Below are 15,000 nucleotides of genomic sequence, written 5' to 3'. Positions count from 1 at the left end.
GATAGTTTTAGATACTTGGGTGCAAGTGTAGCAGGAAAAGGTGGAGTGAAGGTGGAGGTAGAATGTAGATTGAGAGAAGCGAGTAAATGCCTTGGTGGTTTAAAGAGTGTAATGAGAAATAGACATTTGGGAATGGATGCGAAGAGGAGACTGTATGAAGGAGTGATTGTGCCAACAGCACTGTATGGGGCAGAAACGTGGAACATAAGAGAAGAAGAGAGAAGGAGTTTGAATGTGTTTGAGATGAGGTGTCTGAGAAGTATGGTGGGGGTTACTAGGCTAGATAGAGTGAGAAATGAGGAGGTGAGGAGGAGAACAGGGGTGAAAAAGGATTTGGGAGAGAGGGTTGATGAAAGAATATTAGGATGGTTTGGACACATGGAAAGAATGAGTGAAGAAAGACTAGTAAAAGAGGTATGGAAGGCAGATGTGGAGGGAGTGAACATGAGGGGACGTCCTAGGATGAGGTGGATGGATGGGGTGAAGGGGGCTTTGGGGAAGAGGGGAATGTCTGTTGAGGAAGGAAGGGAGAGGACGGAAGACAGAGGTGAGTGGAGAATGGTTGTATATGGATGATGTTGTGACTGCATGAGGAGGAATGGGCGGGGGGGTGGGGGGTGGGGTAGTATGTGTGAGTAAATTTTGACGCAGCCCGAAGGGATTTCTCCCCGTCCTCTCCTTATATGCAAAGGGGGACGGAGAGGGGGGGTCGCCGATTAAATGAAGCGGCCTTGCTGTGGATGTACTGTGTCTTGCGACACTGCTTCTGACCCAGGGCGGTGGGCAGGGTGCAGGGATGACCCGTCATCCAGGAGGTGCTCAGATGAGAGGAAGGGTGGGAGGGGTGTGGAGTGTATTTAGGGATGAAATGGGTGGGAGTGTTTTTATGCCTTTCCCTTTTTGGCTACCTCCCTTGGAAGGGGGAAAAAGCCTTGGTATATGTATGTATGTATATTATATTATATTATATTATATTATATTATATTATATTATATTATATTATATTATATTATATTATATTATATTATATCATATTATATTATATTATATTATATTACATTACATTATATCATATTATATTATATCACATTATATTATACCATATAATATTATGTTGTATTATATCATATTACATTATACTACATTATGGTATAATATATTATATTATGTTACTTTATATTTTATTTTATTATATTGTGCTATATCATATTAATATTATATCATGTTATATTATATTATATCATATTATATTATATTATATTATATTGTATCATATTATATTACATCATATTATATGATATAATATATTATATTATATTATATTATATTATACTATATTGTATTATATTGTATTTTATTATTTTATATTATACTATATTATATTATATTATATTATATTATATTATATTATATCATATTATATTATATTATATTATATTATTTTATATTATATTATATTATATTATATTATATTAAATTATATCATATCATATAATGTTATATTATGTTATGTTATATTATATTACATCATATTTTATTATATTATGTTATGTTATATTACATCGTATTATAATGTATTATATCATATTATACTATATTATATTATATTATATTATATTATATTATATTATATCATATCATATTATATCATATTATATTATATTATATTATATTATATTATATTATATTATATTATATTATATTATATTACATTATATTACATTATATTATTCTAATACTATATTATGTTATACTATATTATATTATACATCATATCATATTTCACAGTATTAGGCCAAGAGAATGCCTTAAGCAAAAAAGAATTAGATGATCATGGAAATGCATCCTTGTATTCAATTTTTTTTTTTTTTTTTATATGAAGTCATATTAACTACAAATCGTACAGTGTATTTGGTAGAGAAAATAAATAAGTAAATTATTGTAAGATAAACATTAATGAGGTAGAATATAACGATGGATGTGTGAATGCACAGTTTCAATTAATCCATTCTTTTGACTGAAGACCAACACTGGCTTTCATCTGGGCCCATTCAAATAATTAGGACTGCATGGAAGATGATAAAAACAATTAATAGTATTACTTACTAGAAGAGATTGTTTCTCATTCCATACTGCATTGTTAAAATGTAGGGTATTCTCAATTATCCTTATACGTGACGTGACTTACAACTTTGCGCTAAGTAATACAATGTATTAATAACGATGTCATTTCTTTCCGTCTTTCTTTCGTTCTTTATTTCTTTCTTCCTTTCTTTCTTTCTTTCTTTCTTTCTTTCTGTTCTTATTCATCTTGAAGACGACATCTTTGTTTAGGAGGTTCCTTGGATCTTGGTACTCCGTATATGTGTGTGTGTGTCTTGTATACTAGAATCTCCTCGTTTCCATGCGTAACTGATAAAACCCAAACTCTATCCCATATGACATATTTATATAAACAATCCTCTACATGTTTCGGATATACCTAGATTTTCCACTTTCGTACTGTATCATCACTTAGTATACTTGCCATCGACGTTACTGAACCAACCTTTAGACAGGGAGGACAGAGTGAGAAATGAGGAAGTGATAACATACATAAGAACATAGGAATGAAGGAGACTGCAAGAGACCATAAGGCCTACACTAGGCAGCGAAGAGAACTGGGGTAGAAAGGGATATGGCGAGCAGGATTGATGAAAAAATACTGGGATGGTTTAGATACGTGGAAAGAATGAGGGAAGAAAGACTTCCAAAAAGAGTGTGGAAGGCAAAGGTGGATGGAGTTAAACTTGAGGGGAAGACCGAGATTGAGATGGATTGAGGTAAAGGGGGCCTTGAGTAAAAAGGGAACGTCTGTTAGAAAGGGAAGGGAGAAGGGCAAAGGATAGGTTTGAGTGTGGAAGAGTTGTGAATTGACGATAAATTGACGCGGTCCGAAGGGCTTTCTCCCCATCTTCTCCATCTATGCATGAGAGCACGAGAAAGGAGGGTCGCTATGCTTCGGTTGCCGGCCCTACTTTGAAAACGTTCTCTTGCTGCATTGCTTCTAACCCAAGCAGTCGGCGGGAGACCGGGATGACCCTTCCTCCAGGAAGAGCTAAGATAGAAGGGTGATGGATGGATGGGTGTGGGGTAGGCAAAGGGTGGGTGCGTGCCTTGGCCGGCTACCCCCCTTATAAGGGGGATGAAGCCTTTTGATATATAGATCTATCTATATACCAAAGGCCTCTTACCCCTTATAAAAGAGGTAGCCGGTTAAGACACACACTCACTCCAACCCATTCCAAACTCCCACTCACCACCCATTGTTTCCCTTTCATCTTAGCTTCTCGTGGACATGTAGATAGATAACTTAAATATCACATCCAAAGGGGAAGACTCGGAAGAGTTGAGTTTACTGTACTGTACTGCATTCCCTTATATTTATCCAAACATATCTATGTTACCCATTTGAAATACAGCTGAGGTTACCGAGAGGTCTAAGCTTTAGAAAACTTCATTTGCCTTCTCACTGCAATACGTACGAGTAGTTGCTTGATAGATGGATAGATTATTCTTTGACACTGCACTCTACCGGTCTAAAGGTTTGTCAACCTTTTTTTGTCATTATTATGTATGTCAGTTTCTATGATCTTTTTAACAGGATGTGTTTAATGACGATCAAAAGTCTTAATTACAACTACTGCCACCATTACTACTCTGTCAAGTTGCACTTTCTTGTTGAAGCCACCTTATAGTTGCTGGATGAGGTTTCTGCATATTGGGTGGAGTTGGGGAGTGAGCCTCTTTGAATTTATGTTGATTTGATAAAGTAGGTGTATATGCTCTCATCCCAAGATCAATGTCCCCATCAGTGTAGATATGGTAAGAGGGACAGAGCCAGAATTGTAGGATGACTGGTTCTCTGGGAGTTTCCAAATTACTGGAATGTTATTACAAAATTAAAAGCAGTAAATTTCTTTAATATGAATGAAGTTATCAATTAGGAGTGACACAAAAAAACGAACATTCATTCTCCAGTTCAAAATGAAAGTTAATCATTCCATCACCAAACAATTTCGCACGATGCCAAATGTTGTACACATGCATGAAAAATATTGAAGAAAACCGAATACTCACCATAAATCAGGAAGTGCTGAAGTCCTTCATTTTACGGTGAAGATGGGGCATTTTGTGTACTTCGTAGTCGGACCATTAAGTCCCACATTGTTAATGTGCATGCGATTTCACCCATACAGACACGCGCTCTACCCACTTCTCACCAAATATCTGTCTTTTCTCATAATTTCAAATATAAATTGCGCTTCCACAAGATAAAAGTTATTGTTTTACTCTGACCAAAATGTATTCTTATTGTATAAATAAGTTATGGTCTACTAATAGCAATGTTTGTATCTCTGGTTCGGTTAGTCCATTTGCACGTTTTCGTGACGTCATCATGGTATGACACTGCAGTGTTGATTTTCTTGATAACACTCGACATCAGTTTTGTGAAATAGATTATAGTTCACTTTGATGTATCTTGATGATAAGAAATAATCCATGCTTAAAAGAAATATAGAGATGTTTACTTTATCGTCATAGATGTCTATCTTTTAAGTAATAAATTCATTATAGATAAAATACTACTTCTAATTGCAAGCTTTGGCATTTATCAAATTCATCTAATGGAAACTAGAGTTCCATTCTACAGGGCTCAAATAAGCAAAATAAATATTATATTCGCAGCATTTTATCTATAAATACGTCATCTATTGTAAAGATTATATACACATCTTATAGTGTGGTATCAAAATGTCAAATTGGAAAAGAAAATAATTAAGGTTTGTAAGACTCGCCTGATCAGGAAGTTTTAAAATCTATAAAACACTTTGAAAAAAAATAAAAACAAGTTCTCGGTTATTTGTTTAGGCCCATATCCACCACGGATTTCTTCTCATCTTCCTATTTTCGCATGATGGGACAAGGAGAGAAGGTCACCATGTAAAGTGAAGCTTAGTGGCCCTGTGCTGTCTTTTGCTGCACTATTTCTGACCTCGACAGTGGGTGGGAGACAAGGATGACCTTTCATTCATGAGGAGTAAATGGGAAAGAAAATAAATAAATTGTGGGAGACTTACTTGATCAGGAAGTTTTAAAATATAAGAAACACCTTTCGAAAAAAGGAGCTTTGAAAATAAATTTTCAGTTATTTGTTTAGGTCCACATTCGTCATGGATTTCTCCTCGTCTTCCTATTTTTGCTTGAAGGGACAATGAGGGAGGGTCGCCATGTAAAATAAAGCGTAGGGGCCCTGTGCTCTGTCTTACTGCATTGCTCCTGATCTAGTCAGTGGCTGGGAGACAGGGATGACCCTTCATCCAGGAGGGGCGAAGACAAAAGGAAAAAACAGTGGGTGATGGATAGAAGAGGGATGAGTTTGGGTACGTGCATTCCCTTTGTTGACATTACAAACGTGTTGCCAACCTTTTTGTCAACGTCAACTTTAACCACAATGACTGGAGCAACGGCAAGCACAGCAACAAGATAAGTCGGGAACTGTACTCTCTTATTCTATTTCACGGGCTGAAGTTCCTTGGTCCAGACTTTCCCACATTCTTAGCCTACGGAATACAGGAAACCTCGACCTGGTGTTCTCAAGCAGCCGCGCCTTCTTAGAGGAGGTTTACACGGTGAACGTGTGAACGGGGTATTTGGGGTTTAACCAACGTGTTCGACAACCAAATACCCTGTTCACACGTTCACACATCACGTGTCTGTCGAACCGCGTTCGACGAACCATTAGACGGGATATACCCCCTCTTACTCAACTCTACTATATCACCCGGAGCCCCCACCCTCTCTGACGCCGTTTGTGATACAATCAGACCAACCGAGAGGGCTTAAAAACCACTCCTACGACGCACACCAACACTGACATGCTTAACGCTCCACATACAGCAATTAAAAGAAGAATGGCACTAACGCATACGGTTTGTCGTAAACACGATGAGAAAGCACTTTCTAGAACAAAGTACCTCAAGGTTGCTATTTTCACAAATTCTATGCACACAAATACACTCCGAATTGCACTACGGAACAGACTTATAAACTTCCTCCACACGTTTCCAGAGGCCCGTGGTGCTATACTACAAGACATTTACTGGCTACCGAGAGGTTTGAAGGAATCCCTTTCACGATTCCATTCGTGATGAGGGACAACGGAAGGCTTTGATCTCAGGCTCTTGCGACTGACCCTTCCAAGATCTGGAGGGCCGTCAAATAGCAGTTGTAAAAGAGTACTCAACCTCCACTAAATGTTATCAACCATCTCAATCGCACACTCCCCGACACCAAGCTGACCTACTGACATCAGCATGGAGTGAGGTCTTCAAGCCCCATTCTGTGCAAGGACCACATTTCTTTAACACTTTGCACAAAGTTAATTCTTTTATGAATAGTTGTGGTCACCTCACTCATAATTAGGTATTTCTTCTCTCTAAGTTAGATGAAGATTATACTCATTCCCAAACCCCATAAACCTACCTCCCCCCCCCCCATCCCACCGTCCCGTCTCCCGCTTAGAATACTTTGGATAGATGTTCAAGCATGTTCTCTGCCGTCGCCTTACCGAGCACTTGGAGATGAGTAATATACTCAGAGACTATCAGTTCATTTTTCAACTGGAGCGGGATGCTGAAGACGCCATTTTCATGATGGTTCAGTGGATCTGTGGTGAACAGTCCCCCACATGTGCTTCTACGCAATAGTTTGGCTTATAGTATGGCCGCTGCAGAAATGGGATAGATAAGGAATGTATATGTGTTGTAGAAACAGCTGGCATTCGGCCTTGTATTACTTTTGTGTAGGTTAAGTCCGTATTACGCCTGTACTACAGGTATTTGTATCCTCATGAAAGCACAACCTAGGCCCTGCCGAGCCATGTTTTGGTCAGGCTGGGTCGTTTGTTACTTTAGCGTACGCAGGGTGCATATATAAGGATGCCAGGTTTTGGTGTCCATTTTTCATTTCTTTTCTGTACTTGTAATCAGCAGTGCGCGACCCAAGGCTCGCGGTCACTTCTGCTGTTAGGGCAGGCCTCGGAGCCCTGCCCGCTGACCCAGCCTAGGTCGACACTCACACTAACCATAATAAAACCAGCAAACCCACTCGAGTCTCCTTCACTCTCTCGGCACCAAGGCACAAGTAACGTTCTCGTAATGTTACAGATCAAAAGACCGCCAGATGGTTGACCTGGTAAGGTCATTTTGGTTTGCAGAGACAATTTGTACTTAAGGCCTTAAGTACAAATTGTACCACTACTTGGACTTTGCCCTGCCGTTTACACGATTGCTCTGCAACCACCTGAATGACAGGACAATAAGAATGAAGTGGGGCTGCCTGTCCCGTCCTTTTGCATCTAAACCTAGAATGCTGTTACTCTATAAGATCTATATACGAATGATCTCCCAGAGCCGGCTTACCCAGGCAACCAACCTCTTACTCCTTCGTATGCAAACGGCACTAATCACATCAGCTCGACACTTCAACAGCACTGAGAGCACTCACCAACAGGTGCAAAAGGCAGGTGAAAGCTTCCTTCTGAGGTTATATGTACCCAGGTTTAAATATACTGCACCGGATGAATTTCGATACATTGTCTACCAAAATGCAATAAGCATAACATCAATTCATCTGCCAACATTGTCCCCAACAAGTGCTTCAGCTAAGCAACATTGATCTAGAACCTACCTAACAGTTCAGGAGTGAGATGGGGAATCATGTGGAACTAACAGAATGGGAACGGAAATTGGAAGAAAACAACTTCCCTCCTATTGAAACACATCAGCCAATAGCCCCTGATAAGCTGCTGAACATGGTCTCATGCAGCTGCAGTGGAAGTGGCTGTGGCATGTCATGTGGTTGCAAAAAGCTTGTTGTACACTGCTCCAACTTACTGAGTGGCCAAACCTGTAACAATATGGCACCAGCTCTGTAAGTGATACATGTAAATGAAGGGGAGACTAACGAACCAGTTTCTTTAACATTGTGATGTAGAGGATTGAGATTATGCGTAATAATGTATATTTAGTTTTATGAATATTTTGTATTTCAGATTGTGTATTCTTGTTTAAGTGACACATTTGAGGTACCTACATAAAAAAGTGCAATATTCATTGTTACCTATTATCCTTATATGTGAAATGATATACAGTAATAATGTAACAGTCAGTCTCATATCCGAACTGGACCTCACCAATATTCGAAAACATATCCTTTACCCAAAAATAAGGAGATTGAATTTCTAAGATACTATGTGTATCCCAACATCTTCTGGCCCAGGATACCTAAATGATTACTGTATTTATATATCACAATTCAAGGGAAATATTTTTGAGGCACAGTCTCACTTTTTTCATACAAACGTAGCTGAAGGATCAATAGTAATGTAATTATAAGGTTTAGTTTGTGTAGTAAGAAGTACACAAAGGACATTTTTATGTATGTATTTTTTCTGTGAATTAAATGAGTTAATGCATTTCCAGTGAGAATTTGACATTATTCTTAAGAATGAGAGAATATTTTCTTACATGTGGATAAAAATCAATATTCATTGACAAAACGCTTAGATAATTTTACCAAAACATGTTTTGTTTTGTTTTTTAATAGTAAATGCCTCATACTATTTCTCCAACTAATACTGAAATCCTCTTGGAGCTGTGTTATCATATGAAATTATTGTTTAATCATCCTTGAACCTTGTAATATGAGAATTCCAAAGAGTCGGCCATTTTGGACGCTGTCTTCAATTTTCGGAACGTAAGTAGGGTTGCTGGGGACTTTTAGTATGGCATTCAGGACAGCTATCTAAACATACCCTGCAGTTTCAAGCTTGTTATGTATTTGGTCCATATTCAGCCTGTTTTTGGTGATTCTTGGACTAAAAATTCAATAAATGTCCCTAAAAAGCGTTAGTGGCAATAGCCCCCTTTTGTACACGACTATCATTTCATTTTCCTAAAGAATTTTCTTCCTCTCCCACAGCTGATTCCTGCGAAAGCGGTTGGTCTAACCTGGGTGACCCATTATCCATACACAGATTCATCAACACGTAAGCTGTTGTGATAGAACTCTTTAATTTCTTGGTCAGATGGAGACATTGATTGCAATCACTTTCTGGAAATATTCCATTCCAATTTATCGATCCCCAGACCCGTGAATCATCTTTTTCCTGAACCATCACTTTCCACCTGCCCATTACATTGTCACCCTCTACAGGGTCAACACCTCTGACATTACCTACACATGATCAAGCACATGTATACAACGTTTCAGACACATTATGAGCAAATACATCAACATCAGTGTTACCATCGGGTATGGAATTATCAGACAAACCAACAATTGTACAGTATTAGTTCCTAAATTCACAAAGTTAGCAGATCTGTTGAATAAGGTGGCCCACGTTAATCGTCCCTCGAGTGGGGCATAGCCACCCAGACAGCCTACGTGAGTCACTATGGAGTCAAAGTTATAAATTTAGTTCGGTATTGCCATGCATTGAGAATCACAAGTTGAGATCTGGGGGCATGATCCGAAGGAAACCATTTCGTTTAATGGACGCCTAAATTCTCAGTTCAGTAGACCCGACTAGCTGGTAAGATACAATTGTGGCATACAATTCAGAGAGTATCTGCTCTGCTTTCTTATCAGTTTTCGTGCTGTGAGAATACCTTCCACTTGTTTGTACTATAAGTTGTTCACCACAAGTAACCCGCTTCTAGAGCATAATGAAACAACATGTGTGCTGTGTCAATAGGTGTCAACAGATGTCAATAGCTGCTTCAAACAGTGAGATGGTGAGTGGTTGTGTTTCAGTGATCAACACCAAAGAGGTACAATCTCTACGTAGTAGAATTGTAGCCTTAGAGAAGACTGTTGAGGGCCTTATAGAGGAAAATCGATGTCTTCGATCGAAGACCCAAATCATGGACGACAAACCATGTTTGCAACCTGGGTGGAAAACGGTGAAAAAAAAAACGCGTTGGGATAGTAAAAAGCCTTCACCAGGCCCGCTTGAATGCAGAAACTCTTTTCAAACTGTCGCGGGTCTACAAGAAGAAACGAAGATGTAAGGGAAGAAGGGTAGGGCATTCGCTAGATCCCTGTCCACAGATAAGATTTTGGTTGTAGGTAATAGCCAGGTATACTTAGATATGACCATTGTTTGCTTAAGTGCTGGGAGAAATGATATAGCTAAGTTAATGAGTGAGGAGTTGTTTGTGCGATTTCAGGATGCGCTAGATAAGATTAGGAATAAAGGAGGGGTTCCTGTTGTATGTGGAATCCTTCCGAGGTGTAGAGTTGGAGACATGTATCATTCCAGAGTTATTGTAATGAATTGCAGGCTGGCAAAACATTGTAAGGCTAATGGATGGGCATATGTCGACAAATGGGATCGCTTTCACGGTAAGAATCATCTTTATACAAGGGAAGGGGTGCACTTGTCACTCAAAGGATTCCGTCTCCTTGCTGAATCCCTTGAGCGAGAAACAGGAATCTTGCAGGTTGTTTTTTTTTTTTTTTTTTTTTTGGGGGGGGGGGGGAGGTAGATTACGTGGGAGTCGGAGGGAGGGAAGTTTAGGCAATAGAAACAGCTCAGAGAGGGACTGTGAAAAGAATCACCTAATCAGGTGGAGGGAGGATAAACTAAAAGTTTACTATAAAAGCAGCAGAAGCGTAATAAATCAAATTTATTTGCTGCGAGGTAAAGCATGCGTAGAGATCTGATATTATAGCTATTACTGAACTCTGGATCAATATGACTGATAGACATTTCATTCCAGAAATCGAGGTAGAAGGATATATGTTTTTTCCTAAGGACAGGGTTGGCAGGAGTGGAGAAGGAGTAGCACTTTTCGTTAAAAATACAATAAATTCTATTATCAACAATTCAATTAAGGAAGAGGACAGTATGGAATCTATTTGGGTGGAGATTATATGCAAGAATAAGGAAGTTATTATTGGCGTCCTGTATAGACCTCCTAACCTCAGCATTGATCAGACTGATCCCCTGATTCATGAAATTCGCAGGGCGTCCTAGTGCAAAAACGTTACGATCATGGGAGATTTTATAGAAACATTGACTGTGAAAATTTAGTAGATCAGGAAATGCAAAATTTCTTAGATGTGGTGCATGATAATTTCCTAAAACAAATGATTACCAATCCTACGAGGGGAGAGAATATCCTGGACTTAATTTTGATTAATAATGAGCACTTAACGAGAAACTTAAAAGTGGGAGATAATCTAGGCTCTAGCGATCATCAAGAAATAATATTTAATATTATTTGGGAAGAATTAAATAGTACGAACTTCAGGAGAGCCAATTTTGATGAAATGAGAAATTCGGGTCACGGAGGGTAATATGCGCACCATGGGTCGTGTCTTTATAAGCGCGAGGTCAACAGACCGGTCAGCGATTTGGATGAAACGTACAGTAACCTAAGAGCTTTAATTCTAAATCCACAAAATAAAGTTATTCCCCTCAAGTCAATACGGAAGAATATTAATACTCCTAAATGAATGACGGACATGCTGAAATATGAGCTCGGAATGAAAAGAGGACTTTACGTAGGAATAAAAAACGGGGAACACACCTTTTCCAAATATAACGATATGGCAAGCCTGGTTAAAAAGAACACAAGCACAGCGAAAGGTAACTATAAAATTAAGGTTGCCAGACAAGCGAGATCCAACCCAAAGGGCTTCCTTCATCCCTACAGAACAAAAAATAAGGAAAGGATAGGTCCAATTAAAAAAAAATGTCATGATAGAATCGGAGGAAAAAATGAGTGGAGCATTTAACAAATATTTCCTCTCGGTGTTTACTAAGGAGAGGTTAGATAAGGTACATGACTGCGATCCTATTTTCAATGGAGACGAAGAAAGTGGACTATCTAATATCAGTATTAGTAAGGTAGAAGCAGTCAAACAGATTGAAAGACTTAAAGCTACAAAATTCCCGAGTCCAGACAATTTTTTTCCGAGAGTGTTTAAAAAGTGTAAATTTGAAATCTGCGACCAGTTAACAGAAATATTTGATAAGTCAGTAGACACTGATTTTGTGCCTATTGCTTGGGGGCAGGCAAACGTTGTTCCTGTTTTCAAAAAGGGAGATAAATAATCTATATTAACCATAGGCCAATCAGTTTGACATCAGTTATAGATAAAATGCTTGAATCAATAGTAGTTAATAGACTCAGAGACCACATCGAGAGGCATGATTTGATTCGTATTTCACAGTATGGCTTCTCCAAGTATAAATCATATGTGACTAATCTTCTGTCTTTTTACCTTAACGTATATAAGGCGTCAGATAATCATAATAGTTACGATGTTATTTACCTTGACTTTATCAAAGTATTCGACAAGGTACTCCACCAGAGACTACTAAATAAAATCAAAGCGCGTGGCATAGGAAGAAAAGTGTTAGAATGAATTAGAGCTTGAATCAGTGACAGAAAACAGTGGTGTAAAATCCAAATGGGGAAGAGTTTCTAGTGGAGTGCCCCATGGCTCGGTTTTGGGTCCCTTGTTGTTCATTATATACATAAACGACTTGGACAATGGAATTAATAGTGATATTAGTAAGTTTGCGGACGACACTAATAAAGGACGCCTAATTAGGTCAAGAGACGACGCCGAGATTCTGCAGGATGTTTTTGACAAATTGTTCACATGGTCGGTGAAATGGCAAATGGACTTCAATATCTCAAAATACAGGAAACAGTGCATTAGCGCCAGAAATAAAGCTAACAGACCACAAGGTTTCATTGCTAGGACGGTTACGAATACAAATGTAGAGGTAATTATCAAACTCTATCTAGGGTTAGTTAGAATCATCCTTGACTATTAATTACAGTTTTGGTCTCTGTCTTATATAACGGACATCAATTCACTACAATTAGTATAAAGTAGACTGACCAAAATGATACATGGGCTCAGAAATTTACCTTACAAAGAGAGACTTAGGTACCTTAACTTACACTCTCTGGAAAAATGTAGAGTATGGATTGATCTAATTGAGGTGTTCAAGTGGATCAAAGGCTTTAACAAGGGTGACGCAAACAAGGTCATCATATTAAGGCAACAGGGCAATAATGGATTTAAATTTAACAAACTTAGATTAAATATTAAATAAGCAAGAATTTATTTAATAATAGGGTGGTCAACGAATGGTAGACTTAGTAACCATGTAGTTAGCGCTGAAACTATCTGTTGTTTTAAGAAACGGTTAGACAACTTTATGGATGGGGATGACAGGTGGTAATAGACATGGAACTGCCTAGTGTAGGCCTTATGGTCTCTTGCAGTCTCCTCATTCTTATTTTCTTATTACATCATCAACTAGAAATGGGTAATTATGCAATACACTGTTAGGTATTTCACTTGACAAAGGTAATTCTCGAACATTCATGCAAAATTTGCGTTAATGTTACCAATAAAACAAAAAGCGTTATTACTATAACCATTAGTAACTTTTTCCTGGACAGAAGAAAATGAGCGGAATGAAAAGTAAGGTGAGCGATTTAGTGGAATGTAATAGAACCCAATCATTATTCCTGGGGCACATTATATCTCCATCCACATCTAATCCACTATATTTGTATCCACACCTCTTTCGTTAAGTAGTTTTTAACCACCACAACTGTATCACTTTGATGAGTATTTTCTTTCAAAGAGACTTTAAAATAATCGGAAGCGTACTTCCCTCAGATTCCCAGTAGCAACTGCCACCTGTCCCAGCAATGCACAGTTAGTTAGTGGCCTGATACCCTTGCGTAAACACGCTCCAGCGCGTAACGAGTAATTGTATATTCCTGTAACTGTACTTATCCCTGTAAGTGTAGTTTATGAGTCTCAAAAGTCTGTACTGTAAGAATATCAATGATGAACTTTTACGCGGAATATTATCACTTTTACTATAAATTATGTGATTATTCGTGACCATATTCTCGCGGAACACAGAAAAAGTATTACTTTCTATCTTCCCAAACCATCCCAAGACTCTCATCTACAATATATGCCAGCTCCTTTTCCACCCCCATTCTCCTCCTCAACACCTCATTTCTTACTCTATCCATCCTCGTAACACCCACCACGTTCCACATGCATTTTAGCTCACACATATCTAAAATCCTCTATTCTACCTACTTAAATTCCAAGTTTCTGTACCGTACAGTGCCATGGGTACAACCACCCCTTCATACAGTCTTCTCTTCCCATCAATCTCCAGATACCTATTTCCAATGACACTTTTCATTCCTCCAAGTCATTTACTTGCTTCCCTCACTCTACAGTTTACCTCCAACCCAACTCCTCCATTCCCTGTTACACGTGATCCGAAATATTTAAAATTGTCCACCTCCTCTTACCTTTCTACTTTAAGTCTTACCTCCAGTTTACTACCACCCTCACCTCTTGTACATCTTATCATCTACATTTACTTTCAACTTTCCTTCCTAAACTCCGTCACCAACTGCCTCAAATCCTCCTCTGACCCAGCCACGAGCGCAGTTTCATCACCAAAACAACAAATGGCTCACCTCCCTCTTTCCTCATGTCTCTCTAAGCATCTAAAACCCTCTGCCGATCACCCTCGCATCTACTCGTACCTTCCACACAACCCTATCCATCGGCGCAGTCAGGGATCGGGTCACGGAGAGTAATATGCGTACCTTAGGTCAGGTCACTTACAAGCACGAGGTCATCAGACCGGTCAGCGATTTGGATGAAATGTACAGTAACCTAACAGCTTTCATTCTAAATCCACAAAATAAAGTTATTCCCCTCAGGTCAATACGGAAGAATAGTAAAACTCCCAAATGGATGACGAACAGAATAAAATAAGAGATCGGAATGAAAAGAGGACTTTACGTAAGAATAAAAAACGAGGAAATGCACCTTTTTCAAATATAACGATGTGGCAAGACTGGTTAAAAAGAACACGAGCACAGC

At 38.6% G+C, this 15,000-nt stretch overlaps 1 protein-coding gene across 1 annotated transcript in view; it reads right to left on the bottom strand.

Annotated features, from left to right (window-relative positions):
* The window catches only part of LOC143029943 (uncharacterized), a 213,802-nt gene extending 209,263 nt beyond the window's left edge, over nt 1-4,539 (bottom strand). The window contains exon 1 of the mRNA XM_076193153.1: nt 4,120-4,539. The gene's annotated coding sequence lies outside the window, so the exon portion shown is untranslated. The remainder of the gene's footprint in view (nt 1-4,119) is intronic.
* Between the last annotated feature and the right edge of the window lie 10,461 nt (nt 4,540-15,000).

This window comes from Oratosquilla oratoria, chromosome 11, assembly GCF_046742065.1.
Source record: "Oratosquilla oratoria isolate Oo_2021 chromosome 11, ASM4674206v1, whole genome shotgun sequence".
Lineage (NCBI taxonomy): Eukaryota > Metazoa > Arthropoda > Malacostraca > Stomatopoda > Squillidae > Oratosquilla > Oratosquilla oratoria.
The sequence above is the reverse complement of the archived record's forward strand: the minus strand, read 5'-3'. Positions and strand labels throughout refer to the sequence as shown.